General features: G+C 34.9%; 1 protein-coding gene and 1 long non-coding RNA gene across 8 annotated transcripts in view; both read right to left on the reverse strand.

Annotated features, from left to right (window-relative positions):
• LOC136029439 (uncharacterized) overlaps positions 1-27,340 on the reverse strand; it is a 180,616-nt gene that overhangs the window by 96,602 nt on the left and 56,674 nt on the right. For 2 of the 7 annotated variants that reach the window (XM_065707843.1, XM_065707842.1), the window contains exon 1: positions 6,098-6,158. The exons of 3 other annotated variants lie outside the window; for them this stretch is intronic. The gene's annotated coding sequence lies outside the window, so the exon portion shown is untranslated. Of the gene's footprint in view, positions 1-6,097; positions 6,186-27,340 lie in introns of those variants that run through there. 2 more of the 7 variants (XM_065707841.1, XM_065707844.1) reach the window with 2 other exon arrangements.
• On the reverse strand, positions 23,219-27,324 carry LOC136029436 (uncharacterized). The gene is made up of 2 exons (XR_010618045.1): positions 25,505-27,324; positions 23,219-23,625 (listed from the first exon to the last, which is right to left on the reverse strand). It is a non-coding gene; the product is annotated as an uncharacterized LOC136029436 (long non-coding RNA).

Consider the following 27,340-nt stretch of genomic DNA (forward strand, 5'->3'; position numbering starts at 1 on the left):
CTGCATAAGCAAAGACAGATAAGAGTAGGACGTTTTCCTCTTTCAAATAAATTGCGCTAAATTGGTCAATACCAGATGAACGTTTCCATTTTAATTCTTAGGTGGCATCTTCGACAGAATAGGTACAGACCACAAAAATCTTCATCGCGTTGAGCATCCGAAAACTGATCCAGAGCTACTTCATAAGATTGCTCGATGATGGGATCAGGGGCATAAAACTCAGATTCGTAATATATATCCCATTCAGCTTCCTGAATATAAGCTGAGGACAGTGACGAAGAAGGGGGTGCTGAGAAGGAAATAAATTTAAATATGACATTTCGATCTTGTTTTGCACGGGCTGAACCACTATAAATAAGATCTCTATGAGACTGAGCAAGAATGTTATGACAGTTCAGTTCATATCTTACCGCCTGAGAGCTTTCCAGGATAGTCTGGGCGACACTGATTTCTTCAAGATTATAGCAGTCAATCCCTTTTTTCAGTCTATCAACGCCCTTTTTTAACAAACTATTGGGAACCTTTTGTTCTGACACAAATCTTTCCTGTCGTGTTTATAGGCCTACCTGCAGATTCGACAGTTTTTCCTTTTTTCAAGCTCTTCTAGCAGCTTAGTTTCTTCTTGGTCATCTGACTTTTTTCTCATATCCTCCTCTTGAAATTTCTTGCGTTCATGCTGAACTTCAAGATGGTTCAGGCAACTAACTCAAGCTCCCAGTGCAAGCTTCATCAGACCATGCGTCTTAGGCTTGCCTCTGCACATTTTCAACTCGTCAGCTTTGCATTCAACATTCTTTCTCCCATTGCTGCTCTCTGTTCAGACATAATCTTTCCTGATAGTGAGAAACCCCTCTCAACACTTGCACTTCCATGGGATAAACAGAGTGCTGCTTTGATAACGCCTGCAAGGTTTGGGCATTTACTTTTCCAAACGAATATTCATGACAGAAGAAATTCGCCCAATACTCGTCGTAGCTGCCAAATCTGGATCCTTCTCAAGCTGCATGAGCTTCAACTCGTCATCCAAAACATCTAATCTTGAGACACCAACTTGTAGTTTCGTAGCTATGAAACCAATATCTTTTGAACTTCTTGCTGTTTTTCTCTCTGTGGGACGAAAACATCTCAAGCTCTTCAGAAGTCTGGCAGAGTTGCTGTTTGAGGAGATGTATTTTAGTAAGTAGGAAGCTGAAGCTCTGAAGTGTTCACGTACCCTCATCAAGAGAGATTTCTTTTGACGTTTTTCAGCATATTTCAGGTAATCATAAGACAACACAATGTCCACTAGGCTCTTCACATTTGACAAATCATCAAGTAGTTTAGCATGTAGCCTCTTAGCAATTAATTCAGCACCCCTTTCGTTCAAAATACGTCCAGACAGCACTAGCATGAGCTCCCTTAGCTCTGCAAACAAGAGATGGATCATCGGTTGGTAAATGCAGTGGTAATACCACCTTGTGCAGTAGTATTATGCATTGTATTCGAAACAGGCATTATGCTAATTATTGACAAATAACAGTTGGTAAAAATGACCAGCCAGTCTGTAAAATCTCTTGCTCCCCCTCCAAACATTTTGGCTAGTAACAACACTGGCTGTGACACAATAGTAAAGTAGAGATGATTATATTTGGGCAAAGCGTTGAATAGAGAATCAAATGGTAGTACATATTTCATTTTTTCCTAACCTAATACCTGGGTAACACCATGTTGTTACAGCTCTTCCTTTGACACTTTAAAAGCAAAGGTGCACTATCATTTCATTATGCTATGTATAAAACTAAAGAAAAGTTACTAATATAATTCTTACTTTATAATATGCAACAAGTTTCTTTTAGTCACATTTTCATTTATCTTTTGATAATGTAACTCATCTGAATTCATAAATATCAAGCTTTCCACAATGGAGGACTACGCAATATTTTACCTTTGATGTCTATATTTACAATATTCAAACATTTCCAAAATTGACTTTCCTTCACATGACAGCTGAGAAAAGAAAATTCTAGCTATAGATAGCAAAATAATCATATATTCTGCCATTTCTTAAATTTTGTCAACAAGTGTCGAATACATTAAAAAAAAAAACCTGTGTAAAAAATGATTGAAAAATATGGATGAAAATAGAGAAAAGGTAAAATCTGATGGAACAAAACTTGCTGCATAGGCAATTATAAAGTAACAATTTCATTAGTAGTGGCTTCTTTAGTTTAATATATAACTTGGGACTAGGCTATATCTGGGACCATTAGGATGGGTATAATGCTAGGGGAAATATTGTAGGTTTGGTTATGAAGTGTCAGTTGAGGAATCTAATGGTAATTTCAATTTTTTACTAGCCTATAGTGTTTGCTTCATAAGAACTGTAACTCTAGAATATTACAGATAGGCATACACTGATTCCAACTGAGGAGGAGAGGCATTTGTTTCTTCTCCCAAATTTCAAAAATTACTTTTTTTATGTTTAGTGAAAAATACTGGTACCTTTTTTGGTATTTTCGTTGAAAAACATAATGTTCTCCAACCCCTCATTTTTGAAAATACACACACTTTTTTACATTTATTGGGGTTATTTGTCATCTCTTTGGATTTTAAAAATACTTCTTTTGATAATTTCATTGAAAAAACAACAAAATTTCCCTTCAATCTAGATTTCGAAAACTCCCCCCCCCCTCACTCAACAAATTTCCATGAATTGAAGACACTGTGTAACTTTTGGTGAATTAGCATCAATATACCAGTATCTGCCCTCCAGCCTACAACCTAATATAATCCTAGGGACAAATTTGGCCATATTGATGAGGGGTTAGGATCTTGAACTCAATTGTGTCAGCAGCAATTATAGATTTATAACATATAATCGGAAAAAAATTACTGTGTATTGTCAGTTTAATTTAACATGTACTAATATTTATTCTTTAAGGTTTTAAGAATTTTTTATTTATTAAAGTAAAAAAAGTGAAAACATATAAATATATTTTATTTTCAGCAAAGTACAAATTATTTTCTGGTCTTGAGAAGGCATGGAGGTTATCAATCAGCCCTATTCATATTCTTTTTTGCTTGTTTTGAGTTTGATTGGCTATTTATTGTAATTTCTGTTCGTTTTGAGTTCCATTTATTTATTGATAGTGATTTGTGGGAGTTTTGCTTTTGTATGATTGATTACTTGACTTTATTTCTGCCCCTTTTTTGGCTTACTGGAGCTCTTAACATTTCTTTGAAAAACTTGTTTTGTGGGAAAAGTTTATTATATTAATTTCTGTTTGTTTTTTTCTACATAGTCTTTTTCATGGGAAAATTTTTTTTTACCTTTTTGGGTTTTTTTCTATAAGAATTCATAGTTTGGCTTGCTATTTGTCTGTTGAAGAAACTTTTTCTACAATTTTTAATCCTGACAAGAACAGTATGTTTTAATCTAGATTCTATACCTCCTCAACTTAACCTGCTGCACCAACATACCCTTAAAGGTCTAACTTAATAATATATACAGTTTTTGAGATGTTGCTTTTTCACCTTTTTGAAAGTCCATATGTTCATAGTTTGTTTTGATTTAGTTCAACATCCACCTAAATATTCCTTAAAAGCTTCACCTTAATACCTTTAGCTTGTGCAGTAGCAGTATGTGCATAGTAGCTTTGTTTTCTTCAACATCCCTTTCAACACACACTGAAAGTATCAACTTAATACCATCAAGCATTTCAGATATGTTCTCTTGACAACCTGTACAGTTTCAATAGGCCTATATCCCAAATTTGTTGGCTTAATGCCCTTAGTTTTAAAAGCACTAGAATTAATAGTAGTAGCCTTAGCTTTAATGACAGTAGTAACAGTAGAAGCAGTAATAATAGTAGCAGTAGTAGCAATATGAGAAGACGAAGTAGCATTAGGATGAAAATATTTTCTTTTGGTTACATCCCCTACAACAAACCCTGTTATTTTCAACTTTACACAACAAACTGTTTCTAAGATATTGCTACTAAGTTCTTTTGACAACCTGCATGCAGATGGTGTGTTGTGATTCAGTTCAACATCCTCCCCCCCCCCTCAAAATTCCTTGAAAATTTCACCTTCATACCTTCTGGCACAGTTGTAATAGTAGTCATAGTAGTAGTACTGATATAACTAGTTATAGTACTAATAGTAACAGCAGTAGTACTAGTAACAGTAGTGATATTAACATATTGCCTTTTGGTCAATAGAACATCCCTCTCATCAAGTCCTGGAAGTTTCAACTGAATACAATTGGCCCGTAAAAGTAGTTCAATAGAAGTAGTAGTAGTAGTAGTAGAAAATTTAGCAGTGATAGTAGTATTAGCAGTAGAGGGCACATATTGCCTTTTGGTCAGATGGTGCTCCTCTTTAAGTATTTTTTGAAGGTTCCAACTTAATACCCAAATCAATTCTTGAGATACACTCTTTTGACAATGTGCATACTCACAGTGTCTTTTGTTTTAGTTCAAACTTCTCCTCAATATTGTAAATGGAATAGTGGTGGTAGTTGTAGTAGTACTGGTAGCAAGCAAATATTGCCTTGTTGATCATCTCCCTTATCACTTCCTGAAAGTTCCAAGTGAGTATACTCAGTAATTCCTAAGTTAAACCCTTTATACAATTCATATACACATAACATACTTTGATTTAATTCAACACTTCCCTCAACATTCACTAAAAAGCTGGTCTGAATGCCCTTTATCTTCTTGGAAAGTAAAGTTTGAACATGCATACCATTCTCAATAACATATACTAAATTAAAGCAATCAACAGATTGCTTAACATACAACCCTTACCCTGAGGACTGTTTAGAGGTTGATATCCCCAAAGACACAATTACTGGACCTTTCAACAATGTTAGACAAATTAGATCTCTTTAAATTTTGATTGGATGTGTGTTTCCTATTCACTTCTGACTTTTCACACTAAAACTTCTAACTTAATCAAATGAGACTCATCTGATCCAAAGTTTTAATAACCATCCATTCCATAAAAAATTTATGTGCCATGGGACATAACTTACAACCCTTTCCCCTGGGCTCTGGGGGGGGGGGGGTGTATCCACCCTGAAGATATTGTTATATGCTCTTTGGACTATTGCTAACAAAATGGCAGTGTGTGTCTAGTATATAATATGCACTCAAGAAATTGTGCAAAGATGTTACAATACCCAGTTTCCATACTGTCTATACCAGACAATTACCTGTGGCTTATTGGGAAACTACATTATAGCTATATCTAAATGAAATATATAGTTGGTATTTTGGTTGGTTGTGTATTTAAAATAATGCACTCTGGGTGGCCCCCTTCCATAGTTCTTTGTGGTAATTTTCCTAATTTTGTAACAAAAGTATTGTATTTTCACCATAATTTGTTTTATTTCACTAGCATTCACCAAACTTCAGTTCTAAGGAGTGTATTATATAATAGACAATCACCAAAATACCATCTCATAATTTTAATCAAATGTACTTGGGGAAAAGGGGATGTCAAGAAAAGGGAGGAGGGATAGCTTCTCTCCATCACAGTTGACATTTTTGACCTTGTTGTGTGATTTTTTGACAATTTTTGAACAAATCACCATCTCAAAATTTCTATTGAATGCATTTGGGAAAATATATTCTGGGTGGGGGGGTTAGTTCCCTTCTAATCATTTTGTCTCTTAAGCAGCCTGCCCTGAGGGCTGTGGGGGGTTGTATTTCAACTATACTGAAGAAAGTCCAACCATCTAAAAATTTTGATTGGAAGTACTTTGGGAAATGATTGGTGTGAGGAAGGGGGCTGGTTGCTGTCCAATCCCTTTTGGCTATTAAAAAGGACACTAGGACTTGAAATTGGTTATCAAGTGAACCCTTTTCGAAGTTTCTACAGCTCCTTCTATATTAAGTGCCCTGATCTACAAAAAAAAAATAAACAGGCCTAAATAATACATTGCACACAGGATATATTTCCTCAGGACATAGTTTAGGCTCTAGAAATGTACTCGGGTTTCACTAGGCTACCCTTATTTAACTGGACTAGCTTACTTTCCAAGGTAGCGAAAATTGCTCGCTTGGAATTATATATGGGAATCTACAATAGGCCTATTTAAGCTTGAGCAATATACCACCAATATGAATTCGAAAAATATTGTTTAGCAAGATCAAATTTCCATAATTTTCATTCAGCGTCCCACTTTTTTGAATTTTTTGCTAAGAATGCGTAAAATTTGACTGGTGTTCTATTAGTTCATTCCAAACTCCAAAGAGTTAAAAAATGAAATTATATTTTATATCTCTATTGATTATTGCAAATGGTTGCTGTCAAACTTCGCTTGAATAAAAATATCCAATAGGGCACGTCGCTTATCCAATAGGTTATTGCAATTAATCACTGTAAGCTCTCTTGAACGTTGGGTTTAACCTGCCTCGGATCCAGACCTACAAACGAAAAATATGCAAAACAGACACCCAACTGAGCGACTTCTTCATAACAGACAAGTGTTATGCTTCTGCTCATTTTCCTTTAATTTTTCCCAAAAAGGTCTTCATGAATGTTGCTTGTTAAAAGCAGCTACTTTAGATCATTTGACCTGTACTAAAAAAATTTAAGATAAATAATTTATGAAATATCTATATATTTTCTTGTGGACACTTATCTGTTTAAACAAGTATAATAGTTTGATTCATAAGTTAAAACAATTTTTGCACCAAAGAGAGTTTCAAAGAAAAGTAAGGAGTTATGAATAAACCAGGGTGGTCGAAAACTTCTATCCACACGGTGTATTTTGCTTAGTTTGACACTCCTTTCAACACGCCCTGAAAGTTCGTCTTAATATCCTAAGCCGTTACTGATATATTACTGATACGCCCTTTTGACAATCTGTATTACATAGTGTGTTTTGATTTAGCTCAACATCTCCTCAACATTTCTTGAAAGTTTCACCCTTATAGCCTTTGCTTTAGTGCTAGTAGTAGCAGTAAAAGTATATGCCTGTTATTTAATTCAACATCCCCCTAAACATTTCCGTGATGTTTGATTTTAAAACCCGTAGCCTCAGAAGTAGTTGTGTTAGTAGGGACCGTAGTAGTGATAGTAGATAGTAGTATGTACATTGTGCCTTTTCGCTAGTCCAAGATTCCCTTCAACATGCAGTGAAAGTTTAAAATTAATACCCTAAGCCGTTCCTTAGATATTGTTGACATGATTAGAAACCTATTAAAAAAGCACAAAACAAACTTCAATATTTTTAGACATTTTTCAAGGAGGCAGGCATATTTTTCACTAATTCTTTAAGTACCATGTCATTTAGTAAACCGTTAATAATAAGTTTCTCATTTTTCACCGGAGTTGTACTGTTGTCTCTACAGAATGCCAGTCCCGGATATTCTTTAATTAAATGAAATAGTATTAGGTAGCGTCTGACTTTTCATTCATGAACTAATTATGTCTTCAGACAATGCTCTTTAAACTCATTATCATTACATATCCAGTATCGTCCATATGTTTTTTTAAATAATTCAGTAACTGTCCTTTTTTAGCATAGCAGAGAACGGCTAAATATTGAAGATGATTATAATCATGAAAGGAATTATGATTCCTTCCCACAGATTGCAGTTCGGTTCGCCAAAATTCTCTTATTTCAAGGATAATACACTGAATATATTTTCATTAAACTTGAGGGAACCATATTTTCGAAGAGCTCGCAATATCGCTTTGATATTTACAAGTACCAATATAGCACTTTCAATACTGTTACTGCTAGTATATTTTCGATTACGTGTACTTAGTGGGTTTTCTTTTATACATTCATTCATTTTCTTCCATATCCCAAGAAGGATAGCCCCCTCCCTTGAATCTAGCATCCCAAGTAGCACTAAATAATCCTTAGGGAAAGTAGCTGGTATCCCCTTTCTTCCATGAGGCATATACAAATAGAATAGTATTGTTAAATTAAGCATACTGAACAATCACAGGGAAAGTTGAAGGTTACACATCAACTTATTACTTAAAACACAGACAGAACAAAATTAATAGTAAAATTGTAAGTTACATAGTCATTAGTTTATAAGACTAGCAATTAAAAAAGAATCAATTTTTCAGTATGATTCCAATCGATAGAATTGCAATTAATAATAAATAGCTTACCTTCGACATGAATATTCTTATAACGAAATCAAAATTCGAACTAATTTCCTTAGTTAGATCTCGGAATTCAGTAAGCATTTAATGAGCACAAGAATATTCGAGAAACTCGCGAAAATTAATGTGTCATTTTTGGTGCAGAGAATCAAGCTACATAAGCCATCTTTGTTCGAACTGTGAAGAGAAACTATATGCCTTTTGTTATGATAACAAGAAGCGAATAGAAAATGAGCGCAAATAAATTTATTAATGAATCAAGCAGTATTAGTGGGTGGTAAGTAAGAAGGGTTTTATTAATGTTTTATATTTTACTTGTTTCATATAGTTTTCACGAGAAAAAAACTATAATGTTTGGCGTGATTCATTTTCTCGTTTAATTATTTCTTCATTAACCAATTCATCTGATTTATACATAGCTTACAATTATAAATTGAATGAATAAGTTGATTATAGAAAAAGAAGATTTAAGGGAATGGATCCACAGAATTTTATTTAAAGTTTATTTTTAAATATCAATGGAAGAGGAAACTATAAAAGAGATTATTTGTTTACCGTAGAAGGTTTAAATATTATGGAAACTTAGTATCCAAATTTATATAAAGTTTTTCAGGTTTATTTGGTTTTGCTATGTTACCCTTTATTTCTTTAAGTATTGAGGAAGTTCTGATGGAAATACTTGAAAAATATCTAATGATAGCAGAAAGAAAGGCTAAGTATAAAACTAGAAATATAAAGTACACAGAGTTTTGTGCATACAAGTTTTATTAATAAACAAATTCACAAATATTTTGAAGCATTTAACTCTTATAGCACTGAAATTGATATTATACTGGTAGGAAAGGATATTCTTAACTAGAAAGCCATTCAAGCGAGAATTACCACCGTGAATGCTAAGATATTCATTGTAAATATATCCGCGACATCCTTCTACTACTATTAACAAAGATAAGGGCAGTGTTAATAATTTGAATATTGTCAAGGAAATCCGAAAGTATGCAACGGGATTTTTATTTGGAGATGTAGTGGTCCAAATTGAATATATTGATTGTTTGATTTGTGTTCATGGTGCCAAGTGTAATAGAACACTGCTATCAAGGGCAATTTTCCAATAGATATCAAACTGATTTAACGAGATTAATTCAATACTCTCCTCCAAGGGTTCGGCAAAGTTAGAGTCCAAATGTACCCTGCCCGCCTAGATAATTGTCATATCTTGAGTACCAGACAAATCCAATATAATGATACCTTGAGTTTTTTCAAACATTTCTTCGGTTTTATCATTTTCAGATAAGTTTGAATCTCGATTTAGGGATTGCATTTTCACTTCGTATAGGATCCTTTAGGATTTATCAAAAGATATATTATAAAGTGGAATTCCATTTATTTTATATACAAGAGATGAAAGTCCAAGTATTTCAAAATTATGTTGAGAATTTGTCCATGATCAAACAGCACTAGAACTTTTTACAAAAAGCCAAAGCAAGTTTTGAAGGAATAGTGTAGGTACGTGTACCCTTAGCAATATGTCGTTGATTCGTGATTGATTGAGGAACAAGCAGTTTGATATTACATCCACTAGCTCTTAATTTTTCAATTGCCAAAGCAACAGAACTCATAACTTGTTCTTTTCGCACATAAAATATTGTCGAGTTAAGAGAGACGGCTATATCGGGTGCAGTGCCAACTACTTTTCACCAAAAAGAATGAACAGAGCAAGTTGTAGCTCTGTATCAATCTTCACATTGAGGGGAGGGACATCTATTTAGGTATAATGAATATTTCATATTTTTTCCGAACCAAGTGTAAATCTTTAGTTGCCACATCTCTAAGCATATTGGTAGCGTATGTGTCCGTTTAATATCCGTATCCAATAGCCTTACCTTTTCTAGCTCTAGAGAGAGAGAGAAGAGTAATCGAGTGGTGTCACTAAACTTATCTGACTTATTTCCTGTGGCCTTGCAAAATAGCTTTGTAAGTAATGCTTATAAGCATAATCACAACATCATTTTGTTTCGTTTCAATTAATATTTAAATAAATTGATTAAATGCATTTGGACCACGACGTAAAAGTTTCATGCAATAGTTCAAAGACGGAGACTACATTCTCATTATATCGTTAAGCACTCTTCGAGAAAATATTTTCCTTTGAAGAGATAACTCTAGAAAATCATCATCTAGAATCCAGTAGTTTTTAATCCCTACAATCTCACTAATGGTTATAGACTAACAACGATTTTTATTAGCAACAAAATTAATCTTTTTTCATAGATCTATTCAAGGTTTCAATGAATGTTTCCGTGGGTAAATTAACATTGGTGCCAATAGCATTGTTTTTCATCAATTCATGTTTAATTTCCTTGCAGATAATGTCTCCTAGTGCCCATATTATTTTACTTGCGGCTTATCTATCTATTACCACATTATTTTTACATAGGTAACAGTTTCCGTACCTAAACAAGATATGCTGCATGACGTTTCGGGGATACAAATCTCTTCTTTTTACCTATCGTTGAATGGTAATGGTAGGAGGGTGGTGATAAGATCTATCAACGAATAATGTTTTACCAGCAGCAAGAAGTTGACCTTCTTCAACCGCTTAAAGTCTTTCGTATGCGTTTTCTTTCAGCACTAACATCTCTGGAAATACTACTCTCGCACATCCGCCTCTATAAGACATGAATTTTCTTAGTACTCCAAACAAATTTAACTCCTTACTGTCATGACAACGCACGCATACATATTCAGTAGTGTCAGCATTAGTACTGGTTTCATAATTCAAATATTTCTCTTTCTCGGTATTCAGTGCTACTAAAGAGCTATCATGAACACACGTCTTCTTGGTGTATTTCATCTTCACTTTTTTAAAATATTATGTAGAAGTTTATCCTTCTGATGCAGAAATAATACTGAAGCAAATATAGCAAGTAACGCAAGATCACGTCACCCTCAACTGTAAATATTAGATTATGATCAATTTCTTTTAACGATTAGAATTTCCCCACCTGACTAGCAGACTCTAACATTCCCTATGGCAAAACATACACCTGTATCTTGCCCTAACAGAATCGCCGTTCAACTTAAATCATTAAAGAAAGAAAGGAGTAGTGGCGATATGTCTTATGGAATCCAAAAGAGGCCTCACTACTAATAGCAGCGCTTTCAGAACCGTGGGAGAATGATTCTTGAATCAAAGCATTGAATTTTCCTATTTAAGATCCTAAGAAAATATTTCGGTGATGACACAGGGATTGTCCCTTGTTTTAAGCACATTTACGACTTTAGTTTAACTTCAGTTTTAAACAGGGTTTTAAACAGCATTAAAAGAATTTAGGTGGGAAGGGAATGATTTTTTTTTTTTTTCAATTTTCCTTCATTTTCTTTTAATGAAGATACAGAAAAAGGGTATTTTGAAAATCAAGAGGGGTCATTTTTGCGATTTGTTCAATGAGAATAATAAAAAATGGTAACTTTCAAATTCTGAGAGCAATTCCCCTCCTCCTCCCGGATTGACACCCCTTCTGGCCTGTTTGAATGGAGTTTTTGGATCGATAGCACGAACATGCATTGAAAATAGAAGCTTGACAGAGCATTTTTAGATAGCTCTCTGAGATAGACTATAGAACTTCTTTTCAGCTCTAAATAGTAACAGCGACTTGTCTATACCAAGTTAAGACAAACATGATGTAAATATTATGTATTGTGTTGGCTTCTTATTGCTATTAAATAAAGAAAAAAGTTTTTCAACTGAAAGTAAGGAGCAACATTTAAACTCAAAAGGAACAGAAATGATTATGTATACCAAGGGGTTGCCCCCCCCCCCCTCTTCAATAGCTTGCTCTTCACGATAAAGTTTTTAGCACTTTCAAAAAAGCTTCCTATGCTAACCCTTGTGTTTCAGGAGTAATTCTTAAACAGTTGGGACAAGCAGTCAAACTTTAGCGTAAAGAGCAAGGTACTGAGAAGGGGGACAACACCTTCATATACGAAATAATTCCTGTTTGTTTTGAGTGTTTATGTTACTGCTTATTTTTGTTGAAAAACGCTTTTTTATATAATTTCAGATAATGCCGGTTAATCTGGCTCGCACTACATGAAAAATTCCCTTCCTTCACGGAAAATTCCTTTGTGGAAAGTTCCTCCCAAGTAAAATACACCACACCCTCCTGGTAAAATTCCTTACGCACAATTCCATCCTTGCCGAAAATCCCCCACCCCCATAAAATTTCTTGCAGACGATTCAGCCTGAAAAATTTTCCTTAGCACACTTTCATTCGGAAAGTAAAATCGTTTTTCCAATCACTCCGGGAATCTCCCCTTCAATTGAATTTTTTCTCATAAATCCAAACATACTGAACAATTTCCCCGGACAATTCCCCAAGAACATCTCCGAATGCAAAATTGAGCTGGCAAAGAGAAAGTAAGACAAATAAAGCAAGTTTTGTATAGGAATTCTGTTAAATCTCCCCTGTGTAAGATTTCCCCTGAAAAGTTCATCCCCAGAAATTTCCCTACCACACTGAAAATTGTCCCCATTGAAATCCACCCCAAGCACAGAACCCCCCTCTCTTAAAAATGTTCGTATTTCCCAATAACAAAAACTATGCGTAAAACTGTATAACTTAAAAACCTTTCCCGAGGGGCTATACAGGGCAATGGTATTTCCAAAGGCAAAGTTTTGGAATTTTTCATTACGTTGAACAAAATGGATATCTCAAAATTTTGGTCCGACCATTTTTGGGGAAAAAGGGCGTGGGAAGGGGGCTAGTTGCCCCTAATCTTTTTGGTCACTTGAAAAGGAGATTAGAACTTTCAATGTTCATTCAAATGAGCCATCTCCTGATGTTCTAAGACCATTGTTTTGATACGATCACCCCCCGGGAAGCAAAAACAAAACGAAAAAAAACAACAAGCAAATAAGCACGTATCCGTAATCATTCTTGTGGCAAAATAACATTAAGTTCCACATTTTTACAGATAGGAACTTCAAAGATCTACAGTAGTGTATTCTGACACGCTGAATCTGATAGTGTGATTTTCATTCAAATCCTTTGAGTTTTAAGGGGGGGGTCTCCCCTTTTCGAAAATCACGGAAATTTTATGAGGCTCGTAGCTTTTATGGGCAACACTAAGCTTAATGAATCTTTTAAAGTTGGAATTAGCATAATAATCCGATTCTTTTGGTGTTTCTATTGATATCAAAATTTTGTTTTTAGACTTTCAGTTACTATTGAGCCGTATCTCTCCTTACAAACAGTTCGTTACCACGAACTGTTTGATAATTGTAGATGGACCAAAAGCTGTTTTCAAGTAAGGTGTTTTAAGAGACCACGAAATTATGTTCCACATAATGGTTGAATTTCGGCCAAATAAACAAGCCAGAGTTGAGAGATGCAAGATCTAACAAGAAGAATTGCGCAATAGCAAAAACTAACCGGCAAGAATTTTTAATGTGAAATTATTTTATTTATTCAATCATGTTTTTTTTATTTTCGAATTTCAATTTTATTTTACATAAATTTTTGGAAACGATAAAAAAACACACGGGGAAATAAGTGTGGATTTGCTTTAGTTAGCAGCAACGCCATTGTGACTTCAAGTCCCTTTGGACTATCGAGTTTCATTCATCAATGATAGTATAAAATAATTGAGCTACAATTTACCACAACTAATTACTCCTAAGATTCGGTAATATATTTCAATACCTCATATGAAAGTTTCTGTACAATGTTCCATTGTGATAGGGCTTTTTGAACCGTAATACTAGCGACAAACTGAGCAATTTTTCATCCTCCTATACATTACACGGAAATCAAATGAAAGTAAAAACAGAATGTTAAATGTTGTACCAGGATTTCTAAAAAATTGTGACAAAAAGTCAAATTTTAGCGGAAGAGTGAAGGTTGAGGAAGAGGCAGCCCACCTTATATACGGAACAATTTATGTTCATTTTAAGTTTTAATGTTGCTCCTTACTTTCAGCTGAGTATTTTTTTCCATTTAGATTCTTGATAAGGTCAGGATCCTTATGAAGCTGTCAGGATGTTAGTGATGCTGATTCAGGATCTTTGTGGATTGGATTTGTTTTAGACAATGTTACCTAATTTATCGCTTAATTTTGTGAAATTTCTCAGTTTCTCTATGCTTCATTTTTGGAATCCTAATGAATTACAATGAAAGTTTTTTCACTTATACTAATTGCCAGAATTACTTAGGAAGTAAAAATGGCATAGCGTTGACTAAAGAGGAAGAAAGTCATCTCTTTTCAAATTCGTTCATTCTAAAAACGATTGAGTTAAATCATCATTATTCACTCTTTCATTTTAATCCATTATTCGGGTATTTTTTGTCCATGGAAATAACTCGGTCCCTCAAACAAAAATGAAACTGGAATTCGTACAGGCTGAATTCTGCCCTGTTACCTGCAAGATACACCGCTGCAGCAGTTCAAACAGAATTCCGAAAAAAAGTATACAGTATTTGGTCTCTTACACATTCTTCGTGTGTTGAAGCTTCGGCTTGAAACTTACCTGGATTTGATTTAATGACCTAAGGTCTTCTCTCGCTAAAAAAAAAAAAAAAAAAAAAAAAAAAAAAAAAAAAAAAAAAAAAAAAAAAAAATCTGTCAACAGGTGCAATAAACGGCTTAATTATTCAGTTTATATTTCCAACTAGTTTACGAACGAGAAAAGCAATTTAAAACACCTTGGAAAAAAACTTTGAATTTCACGAGCCGGATAAAGTACAGGGATGAGCAGAAAAATTGATAACGTACTTAAAAATGATTTAATGGCCTAAAGACTCAAAAATTTTCAATGACCTGCCACCCCCCTTCTTAAAAATTCCTGAGTGGGTGGAGTAGATCGCTTAATTCATTAGTTTATTAAACGCAAAACTATGTAAACGAAGCGCTATAGCATAGTCCCCTGCAAGACTCAAGGATCTGAAATTAAAAATATGGATCGTATCAAAGTGAGGTTTCTTGACACATCTTTTACGCTTGGAAGGATAGTATTAAGTAATTCAAGGCCAAACTACGAAAGATTTTATTAAAAACCTAGATTTTGCTGGTTTCGAGACCCGGTATTACCTGATGCTACCGATCAGGTTTTAGTACTTAAATAGATGCTGGAATAAACTAGTACTACTTTTTTTTACTTTTTTTCTTTTAATGTGATTTCGAAGTGGATAAACAACTACGATTTCTGGAAGAATATTCTGATTAGTCAACCTTAACTAAATTCAAAGCAGTTAAGCTTGGGTTTTGTCTAAACTTAACTCCGAATGCTTTTATCCGGGGGCGGGGGGTCCAGAAAGTCCAACAGTATATATAAAAGCCGCTACTCAATTTTGGTCGTTTGTCTGAAATTATATTATCAGGTCACAAATTTTCTTCCAAGAGATTGCAAACAAAGCTAATCTAAATATTTAGAAAATTTGAACATCGGTGTTCGTAGAATTTTGCAAGTAGCTCTTCAGTAGAAGAGAACTATCAAATCATCAATGTTAACACTGAAGCGAGGAATCTGCATCGATAAAATTATAATGCTAAGCTAACCTTGAATATGGGGTTGCAATTTCTTAAACGATTATCCATTGCTGCATATCTTACTAGTTGTTATTTTTCTTGGTTAGATCACAGAGAAACAGGGTTGCGATTCGTAAAAAATTTTGTTGTTCAAACAATGTTTGTTCTTTTTACTGGCTTAAAATTCCAAACAGAAGAACCAGTCAAACGGAATTTGAAAATTCGTTGATTTTACTGGCTTACAGTTTAAAATTTTACATAGGTAAGTCGTGTTCCGTGTAAAGTTCCGATTCATAGCGCCAGTAAGGTTTTAAAAAGGTGGTGTTAATCTTGCCTCTGGAAATTACATTTCTATTAGAAATGATTTGATTGGCTTGAGAAAATTACGTTACAGAGGTAAACCAGTGAAGTTAAAGCACACTTTTTACGACTGAATATAAGCAAAGTAACCTCTTTAGTTCTCTTTGCTTAACTATATATAAACAGAAGAACATACCATTACAACTTGACTACGGCGGAATGAAAAGCGTTATATAGCATGCCATATATTTACAGCAGAGTAGAAAAGCTGGTAAACGTGTTTACAATCTTTCAAAACTGGAAAATGTGCTAACAATCTTTCGACTATGATCAAGGAACAAATGTCTCAAGAACATCACCAGGAAATTCTGCTAGGGAACAAAATTTGAAGGTTGGCGGTGGGGTATTTTTCATACGAATAGGCACGGTGAATACAAATTAAAGTATCCTAAATTAGAACAGTATTGATATCCTCATTAAAATAAAAATACAAGGGTAACAGGGGAGGGAGGTGAAACACATAGGGACCTAAATCTCAATGTTAAGTTTTATTGTCTCTCGGTTTTCTAACAAGGGAAGGGGGGGGAGTATTGATCCCCGATCTTTAACTGGCAACATTCATGGATTGTCTATACACCGAAGACTGTTTAGACATCAAAAACACAGTAAGAATATATTGACATGAAAAGTTCCGATATTCAATTTATTTCCAACAACAGAAAAAGAGGCTTAGCCCATTGTGAGCAAATGCAAACTTTTAAATATCATGAAAACGAATAAGAAACGAAAAGGCAGGTTAGACCAGCTGCATGGAGCGTTTTGAGTCTAAGGGGTTTTTAATTATAGATATCAGTTAGACAAAAAGTGGCATAATGCCTTTCCTATTCACTTACCGGAGCTGCATTATTATTGAAAATGATGGGAATTCCATTTCTGCTAGTTTAAACTATACATGCTTCGTAATAACCCGTTTGCCGCTGTTTTTTTTTTAAGAATTCGTCTATTTTTTAGTCTTAAAAAATTTCTTTAGAGTCTACTGATCTTTAGCCATTTTGGCGTTATCTTTCTGCCAGTTTAAATTGCAAATGTGGCTTTTGGGATTGTCTGTCCTCTGAATAATTAGATTGAATCAGCAAACCAGACTGCTTCTTTTAAGTGTTCATTGTTGATCAAGGTAATCTGGAAAAGATCACATTTTTATCATAAGACAAAACAGGTTTATTTCATATGTAGAGTAGCTATATGCTAGGGTCGCCAAATTTTTCAGATTGAAACTTTCATATCCAGCTTTACCAGACTTTTTTAGTTGAAATTAGTGAAGAAATCCTTCATTAGTCAACGATTATGAATACCAAGAAGTCTTTGGATAGAGAGAAATATAGCCAACCTATGAAGTAAGGCGAGGAATTCTATAGATATTGCGTTACTCTTTTGTCGTCTCCCCTTAATAGCATACAATCATGTAAGGATGGGCCCTCTAGATGTGTCACATGGTGGTAGGAGGGGGGGGAGGTAGGTTCTTTTTGGGCAGACGGTACGGAAAACTTGGATGATGAAATTGCAGTGGGTACATGAATTTACGGCTGTCTTGCCAATTATACCACGTTGTTACTGCAGTTTGTAAAATAGGATAGAATGCTATTGTTCAAAAAGCTGTTAGAAGCTATGATAGAGCCAAATCACCTCCAAAATCAACAGAAAGTTCGTAATTCACGAAAATGAAAACTCATTGGTCAATAATAAAAATAGCTCTAAAATAAAAACATCAAATCAAATAAGACCAAAATATTAGATTGCAACTAAAAAGTGTAAATATTTGACAAGATAGCATCCAAAACTTATAAGTTACATCTGTATAAATCAATTTTTTGCGAATTAAAATGACTAACATAGAAATTAGTGAACACAAAATGCACTAAAATAAAAACCACAATGAGAGGAAAAATTCTCAGGTTAAAAATTCGGCGATTAAGGAACAAAAATTTTCTCCACGTTAATACGAAGGATATTTTGTGAGTTAAACAATAAATAAGATTATAGAAGAGGCTAAGGAACTATGTTCATTTAAGATAAGATCTAGGACTTGTTTCTAGATCTAAAAACATCATTTAGGACTTGTTTAGGTGCTCCATATTAAAGAAGATGAAATATTCTTCAAAACCCCTCAGTAAGGGCATGTGTCGGCAAGTAAGCTAAGACAGCTGGAGAGGCAGAGCAGGGGAAGTAGGGTCAAGCAGGGCTATAATACTTCTGGAAAATGTCCTCAGTTTCGTAGTTAGAAATAATGAACTTACCAAATTGCAAGCAACTGACATCAATTATTTCTTTTAATGGGATAAGGAGTGAGACTTTAAGGAAGAAGGAGTATGGGATTTGTACACTAGCCCGAGTGAACATTTCTGGACAGACTCGATTTTGTTGCAAAGTCTCGGGAAAAATGGGAATGCCAGACGGGATAGATTGTTCAGATAGCAAACTGACAAAAGATAAGCAAACAACGAGGAATTGTATCCTTGGGCCCTTAAATTATTTTAAATTCAAGGAAAGAGAGCAATGGAATTAATCTTTCGACAATATTTGAATCGTATATACCACTCCAAATTATTGGAATTAATAACACCAAGGAGTTAAACATAAATGTTTTTGGAGGGGTGTTATGGTGTATAGAAATATGTGCACATCTTAGAAGTTTTAGGCCTACCCGTTTGTGCCAACATACCGACCTCCGTCAGTAGACATGTCCAGTCAACTATTTGGTAAAATCGACACACACCCCCCCACTCTGGAAAGCAATTTGGCTTTTAATAAAACGCAGCTCTTTCGTTTTTGGGATTCTAGTTTATATTAAAAAAAAAAAAAAAATTACTTCATTACACTACACTTCCATTTTTCTAAATTATAGCTTTGTTTTGTTCAGAGCAAGGAAATTCCCCTTTACTAAACTATTAATCACAGCTCCATTTGGAAAAGAGATTGCGTCTGATTTTTCCCGGTCCTTGCCATACAATCTTACTAGGCCTCAAGCTATCATTGAGACAATGCTAGAAAATTAAAATGTTTATTCTAGCCTAAACTGTTTAGGTTGGATTACATTTAAGTTTACCACATAACACCCAACATTGATATGGCATAAGTGCCCTGGCAAAGATATGCCCAGTTATACGATGTGGCGAAGCTGGCTCCCTTATCGATCAGTAAGCGGACAGGTGCATTGTGGAAAATTAACCCTGATAGTTACGGTTCCCACATAAGGGCATCCGTGGAAGACTGAAAATATGTACGACGGATACAGCTATATACCTCCCTCTCCAAAGGAATTTCTTCAGACACCCTTGTTTCGGATACCTTTCAGACGGTTGTACCCAGTTGGATCCTTACTTACCGTATGGGCACGGACATGCTTTGAGATTCCAAATACTTAAATATAGGAAACAGAAAGGAGGAGGTAATGGCAATTGCTCTTCTTCTGAGAGAATTCGGGGGTAAAAATGAAAACCATGTTCCACTGTTAAATAGACAAGGTTTTGACCTTTGATCGAATATTCTGACCAAAAAGTATGGGTGACTTACTTGTGTAAGTTACCCATAGTTTTTGGTTCTGACAAAGTAAAAACTCCTTTTTTCTCTCACCCTCCTATTTCATTTCATTTTAGAATTATCCCATGTATTAATATTTTGTTTGTTTTTACTATCTTTACCTTTTCTATTTAGATTTTTATATCTGAAAGTATATGGCAGGCTGTATTGTAAAATTGTTTTATTTATTATGATTGTGTTGTATGTGTACTCTAATTGCTGCATGACAAAGCATAGGCGCATTATTTTGATTCCCGTTTTTCAAATTAGGCAATTGCTGTAGGTGAATAACCCCCTACCATTAGCAAGTTAAGTGATACATGATCTAGTTTAGTGAATATTGACTGAAGTGACACTCAAGTAAGCTAGTGATTATAGAAGGCACAGTTAAACCAAGCAATACGAACGCATATGACCTATTGATCGACGCGTGAAACCCCAAACAACAAAGTAAACCCTTGTGCTGAGTTTAATGAAATTAAAGAACTTGATATGCAGAAAATTTATAAAAAAAAGTGCATAATGCGTAGAAAATCCTAATCTTGCAGTAGTGTACTGGAGGGTTTGCCATTCATTGCTATTATTTAAGTGTTCATGCCTCAAAAATTTATGTTCCATTTCAACTAAACATTATTCAGCTTCACACAACTGCCAAGCCCGGAAAATCTGTCCTATTTCAACGTTTCTCAGCAAATGTCCGAGGAAAACTGAACAAACACTGACGGCTTTAGAAATCTGAATTGAAGCTTAGTAGCGGCTTCAGAAAGTATTGTCCCTAGGCAGAAAATGTTTGTAATTACGTTTAACTTTGCATACTGGGTAGGAAAGAAAAATTTGACACCTCACGAAGATTTCAGAAGCCTGATTGCGCTACACGTTAGTAAGCAATGGTATAACTACCTTCAAGAGCAACAAGTGGAATGACAGAGGGATACTAGCCCCACCCTCCTAGAGGACAGAAATATATCGGTATTGTAACACAGAAAAAAACACACTTTTCTAGCAAGCACTTTTATTCAACAGCCCCTCTGAATAATTCTTGAAGGCTCTCTCTTCCCCTCTTTGCAGTCAACCATAACTGCCTACTTTGGCTTCAAAATGTATCTAGAGTAAGTCTAGTACTTTCAAGAGGTAAGCGCTTCCTAGCATCTGGTGCCATTTCAAAGTAGAACTTTTTCATAATGCTTGTTTAGTAACATGATACGCACACGCTATTATTTGTTATTCGTGACGTCAAACTAAATTTCGAGATATTCTAATACAAGACAATTATAAACCTGTATCGGGATCCCTACTCTACGGGGCTTTTCCAGTTTTATCTGCCCATGCTCGATTTAATTAATGGGAAGATTTTTTCTTTTATTTATTTTCCAAAGAAAATGGTTTTACCTTATGTGTAAAATAAAGGATAATGAACACAATAAATAAGCCGAGATGCTTTATATTGCCATGGAAATTAAAACTCAAGCATAGAAGCTAGTTAGACTCAATTGCGCAACATTTAACATGGAAAACCAGCAGTGGTTATTTCGCCAAAATCCTGAAGGGGGGGGGGGGCAAATTGAAGGCAATTTTGCCAAGTAAAGTGAAAATGACGGTGAAAAATAAGCCATATTGAGCTATAAAAACAAATGTATACTCAAGAAAACTAACCTATTTTTATAGATGCTAGAATTATATAGGCTTATGTTAGTTTTGATAATATTTTGAAGACGCTCAATTTTAGCTGAAGGGACAAACTGGGGTCAGGGGGCATTTACTCCCCCCCCCCCCAGCCCAAAAGCAAATTACAACCCCTGAACATCAGAAACGAGGTAGTACCTGTTCCAAATCAAGAAGTTACCTCACGACTCTGGTTTTTGGGAGGAAGCATTTTAAATGATTACAGCTGTAAAATGCCTGGCTTCTTCATTGATTTTCTTTGCTGAAGAAATCTAATTTATTGATTTTAGCATAACTATTCCGACTAACAAAACCGACATTACCCCATTCAACGCCGGTTCGAGTGCGCTCCCCTCCTCTCTCTACGTACAGGTCTGCCAGTATCTTTTACAAACAAAAAATTTCAAACATGTACATAAAAAACTATATCTCAACATATTTACCTGGATGTTCATTTACTAAACGATTCTAAGGACTAGACAGATGAAGTTTTTTGTTTTTTTTTCAAGAAAAAAAAAAGCAGCATTCTGTGAATGCAAGTGTAATTAGCGCCAGTTTTCGAACTAAGATTTTTTCTTATTTGAAGCTGCAAATCCAAAAAGAAATCAAATATTCGGAGCGTTCTTTTTTAGTCTAGGCTGAAACGTGTAATCCGTGTAGGCTGAAACACGCTGAAACGAGTTGGATTAATCAAAATTCTCTCACAGATTAAAAAAACGCGGAATTTCAATTGGTCTTTTTAGGGAATAAAAGAAAAAGTCACAGGTTTATAAGGCGGATATAGCAGCAATTCCTACCGAAATTCTCTCAAAACTTCTTTTGTAACGCGTAAAGAATCCGTCAGGGCGTTGTGGTGATGTAAAAGGATTCCCCGACCGAAGATTCCCTAGACTCTTTACGTGGCATTTTTCAGCCTTATAAAAAGTCTCTACAAGTCTACAAAAAAGTCTACAACTCCTTCAGAGCACCCTGAAACGGTTACTACTAGCAAATTCCAAGACTTTTTTGAATGATCCGCGTAAAAATTTGATTTTTCTTAGCAAAATGCATTCCACTTTTCGATGGGATTATCCCCTCCCCCTAAAGGGTTGTACTGCTAAGGCTAAGAAACGTAAACCTAGGGTCACAACGGTGCCTTTTTGATCTTACTGCCTGAGTGCGTATCTGATATCTGGTGTGTGAAATATCAGCCAATAAACCAAATACGTTAATTCGTTAAAATTTATGAGCAAATTAAATGAGGCCTAATGGAAGGCATAAATGATTATTATTTTTTTTAGCACAAATTAGTTATTCGTGAAGGATTGTTATATCTCTTTCTCAGCTGATTTAATTTTTATCTTGGCCAAACCTGTGGAACCCACTAGTTTAGTTGTAGGCTACAGGACACAAAAGCTTGAGGCAACTGTTCATAGTTTTTAAATAGGTTTTCAATCAAGACATATTTAGACATCAAAATTGCATATTAAAAATGGTTCAAATAAAACATGTACCTAAACTAAAGAATCCACAAACACAGAAATAAGAAAAACCTTTGTCTTTTTTAAGCCCGGTTGGATATGGAACGTAGCAGCCTTAATTTGGAGCCCCCTAATTTACTTACTTTAATTTCAGCATTTGGTAAATTATAGGAGCCCGACAAGGGCCAAACCAGGTCCTTCGTAAAACTCTACGTTATTGCATCCAGAAATCAACACGAAGAAAATTTCGATTGACAAGAATGAAGAAATTCGGAAAAGAAGCAAGTTTTGACGAGTTATAAGCCTACACTTCCTTTTTTATATCAAATTTGTTTTGCGGGATCTTGATGTCACGCATGAAGACAAATTTCTTTCAACACTTCAAAATACACGATGACCATTTTTTTTATAACTTTTACGTCATGTAACATAACGTCTTTCGAAATATAGCAGCCGATGGCCATTTTCGACTTAGCCACAAACGGTGGATTATAAAATTGATTCAAAGTTAACCTATGTCTTCCCACTAATATTAAAATGAATAGCTTTCCACACCTACCACATTCAATCAAAAACTCAAATTAATGTCAGAATACTGTATTCACATTCAAAATGGTGACACTAAAGTTTTTTAATTTATCTATATAAAAAGCCTAAAACAAGCTCAATGTACAATCCTTTGAAAGATATTAAACAAAATTCACCAAATTGTCAATAAAAGAAATTTATATCACACAAACACAATGTTCAGGCGGGAATCAATCATCTTTAAAAATTATTTAAAGAGAGCAAATGGAAAAAGTCCAATTAGATGTTTTCACAGTTTCACAATGGTATGAATGCATCAAGGAAACAATCACATTTTTTAAACTTCTCTTTCTTTAGGTTTAGTCTCTTCCCCAAGAATAGTAGCTATTTCTCCTTGCATGAATGCCCAGGGTACGGTTGAACCAGCCAGTGGACACTTCTCCCCACTAGGACAATAAACCTGAAAATAAAGCAAAACAAAATTAAGATTTTTCTGGAAACACCGGAGTGGAATATAGATATCTATATCGTATTTAACATGTATTCATAAGACACCAAATAACTGTACATGGGCAAATCTGAACCTGACTACAAACCTGCAAAGGTACGAAACCCCTTTCCGAGAGACTAAAATATCTGTCCACTCCTATGTACGCATTGAAATTGACAAGCTGTTCAAGTCCATAGGAGGTAAGCTAGTCTTACTCGTCTGACCCCTCCTAGTAAATTTGCAACTAAGCATATTTTAGGTTTCACGTTAAAGTAGCCAAGCAGACTAATGACTGATTTAAGGTGTTCTTTAGGCAAACAGTGACAAACTCCGCACCATTTTTTTTGGGCTAGTTTCAATTATTTCCCAACAAACACACATAAGAGATGATGCTGAGGTCATGGTCTAGATATGTAATCGTGACTTGTAGCGTTGCACTCCTCTAGATCTTCGGAGGAGCAACAACAGCCGAATACGCTCGGCCATTCTCTTGAAAAGGAAACGAAGAGTCTTAGTCATCCCTCAGTGGGCTATGGAAACGGTTGTTACCTTAAATGCCCCCAAATGTGGGAAGAACTAAGCCTAAGTAAGCAAGCCTTCACCATAACTAAATGCTTTAAATCTTCACTAAAGTTAGCATTGAAGGAATTTTGAAATCATTAATTTTATATGTGAGGCTCTACAGCGTGCAGCATACACGAAAAAAAAAACAGAACAACTAATTACAATTTCCACTGCAGTTTGTATAGAAGTATTATCAAGTTTATTGACTGCGAAATGAAACTAAAATAGTAATACAGAAGTCCAAAAGCAAAACAGACAGACTTTTGTGACAATTTTTTACCTAGCGTAGTGATTTATATCTGTAATAGTTTATATTTTTGTTTATTATGTAAATAAAGTACAAAAAAAAATGACCAGCAATATTCGGAGTTCGGACGATTTTCTTGCTTTTCTATTAGAGGCCCAGCATAAAAATCTAAATAGATAGGTTCTTCTGAATAACATGAAGCTGTTTAATTCCAAGCAGCTAACTTAGTAAGGCAAATTTTATTATTTACATTATTCGCCGTACATAAAAACCAATGGATAATCCCTCCTAGTCCCCCACGGAAAAATAAAAGGTACTTTCAATATAATATTAAGTGAAACTGTTGGAAATCAAGCAAAGGATAGTGGATTTATTTCTACCTTCTAATATATTGAGATGTTTCCAATTAATGCGTTTTAATTAAGATTCTTTAGATTTTCAGTACAACATCCCAACACTTGCAAAAAAAATTTGCAAAATTAAATATGCGCCCTAAAAATCAAAGTTAAAGTTCACAAATAATATCTAATTTCCAGCAAAGGTTAAATTGTAGGAAGCCATTTATGTTACATCTAGGTAACATACAGTATTTTACTGTAAGAGTCATTTTCAATTGTAAAACACTAAATCATATTTTTATCTCTCGATTGACTAAGAATAGTCTTAAGTCTAGAAACAGCACTGCAAGAAAAAAAAAAGTAAAATCTTCGCCATATCTTAAGATAAGCATTTATAGTACGTGAAATTCAAAAAAGCATAGATAACCAGCCTGGGACCAAGTTTTGCTGGCACACACCTTGTAACACAAACAGAGCATAAGTTTGAACTTTAGCCAAGTCTAACCGCAAGCAAATCTCAAATAAAACGAACTCTGGTCTAAATAAAATTATAAACCGTGACATGCGAGATAAAGAGGTCATGAACTGAAAACAATATTCAAATGATTCCATTATGTAACCGTCTTTTCCTTATTCATCAGCTTGTCTATAATGTATTTTCCATATTATAATCATCATATACCTTAAACTTGAATCTTACTTTGGAGGAGATCCATGTAATTCCGAGGGGGAAGTCAAAAAGATCTCACTGTTTATCTACACTAATCCTTACTTTCCCTCAATTTTTCATTTTCAATACCGACCTAACGATATGATTTATGATGAATACAAGAACTAGTCGACTTTCCAAATTTACATATCAAAATCGTCCATCCAAGTTTCTGTTCATGTTGCCGCATAATATAGCACAAATATACAAGAATAATTGACACAGCTTTCAAAAAGTCCGAAAAGTGTAACCCCATTATTCTTATCCATTAAACAAAATGGCCCTGTACAACTATTTCATAGACATCCGTAAAAATTAAAAAATATATTAAGAAACACAGCGGAAACACATGAACTGGATCACGTACAATAGCGTGGAAATTATCTTTGGCCCAAGTTTCCAGATAGCTTTGGTTGACGTCAGCTCGCCTAGTAACAGACATTCTGGGAGTGCACAGATCAAGAAAAACCGGCTATATTTCGCAATTGAGCGTGTTTTAAATATTAGTGGGAAAGGAACAGAAGCACTAATGAAAATGTCTGTACTTCTATTTCGTAGGTCTATATGTATATCCAATATTTGCGTTCCATAAGATATGTTGAAATGTTCAATGAGAAGATTTAAACGCGTGCAAATTTGACCTACGCACGAGGTATACGCCAAGGACATGGCAATAAACCGAACATAGGCTCAGAAGTCGGCTGTCTTCTGCCAAAACCTGGTACCGTATCTACATAGAAGTACAGTTTTCAGCAAAAGAATGGACATCCCATAATCTTGACAATATGAGCCTAGTGGCACACTAGGAGTTCTCTATCTGCTACACATTGATATACGTCTTAGTAGGTACAAGGATAAAACCACATTTCACCAAATTTCCACGGTAATAAATCGGATTTTGGAAAACGCATTCACTGAATTCTGTATCTTCATGTTTCCCGTTCTAAAATTAAGAAACCACTTTTGTGATTCTCACTAAATCCTAAAAAAGGCGGATGTAAGGTTTTTGTCAGAAAACAGCTGATGTGCCAAGGCCACAAGTTAAGGCAATAGTTTTTTGAGGACAAAAAGTTGAAACTCTTTAGGATGTGGATGAGGACATATAACCTTTATCACTGCTAAGGATGGAGCCATGAACCATACACTTATGTTTCGGGCATTAGCCCACCTCCCCCAGAATCTCGAACTTCTTGCCAGTTTTCTTAGACCTGGTCATATTTTGCATAGCATTCGTATATTTTTTCTATGATTTTCACATTTGTATCTATCCACTCCCTTCTGAATTTATTCCGTCGCAAGTACCTACAGGAAAATGCACCAATTGCGGGCAGAGATAGAAAAAATTGCACCTCTGTATTTCTCCCCCATTGATTTAAAATAACCTTTTGGTAATTTCATTGAAAAATCGAATAAACAACAAAACACCCACGCCTGCTCAACACAGTAAAATACTTAGGCCTACAACTTACTTTAGGAACTGGGGTAAAAGGGCAAAATTTTTGGAGCAACAAAGCGGTGGTAAGATACAATCAAAAGAGTATTGATGTGCGACTGAGGACACAGCGTTGGCCCAATTTCCAGAAATAGCAAGAAACTCTCTAATAAAAGATAACAAGCTCAATTATCCGTTAACTATTCTTAATAGGAAATCAAACTATTTGTAGGCAAGTTTTCAACCTTTGGATAAGAAAAGCGAATTTCAACTTTTCCAAAAACCCTGGTTATACTAGATTTTGAACAGTTTATTTCAGCCATCCTCAAAACCCAACACCAAATTTTGCATTGGGGTTTGATTATGCAATTGACTTCCAGTCGAGAACTTCCTTG

The sequence above is a fragment of the Artemia franciscana genome, chromosome 7, assembly GCF_032884065.1.
Source record: "Artemia franciscana chromosome 7, ASM3288406v1, whole genome shotgun sequence".
NCBI lineage: Eukaryota > Metazoa > Arthropoda > Branchiopoda > Anostraca > Artemiidae > Artemia > Artemia franciscana.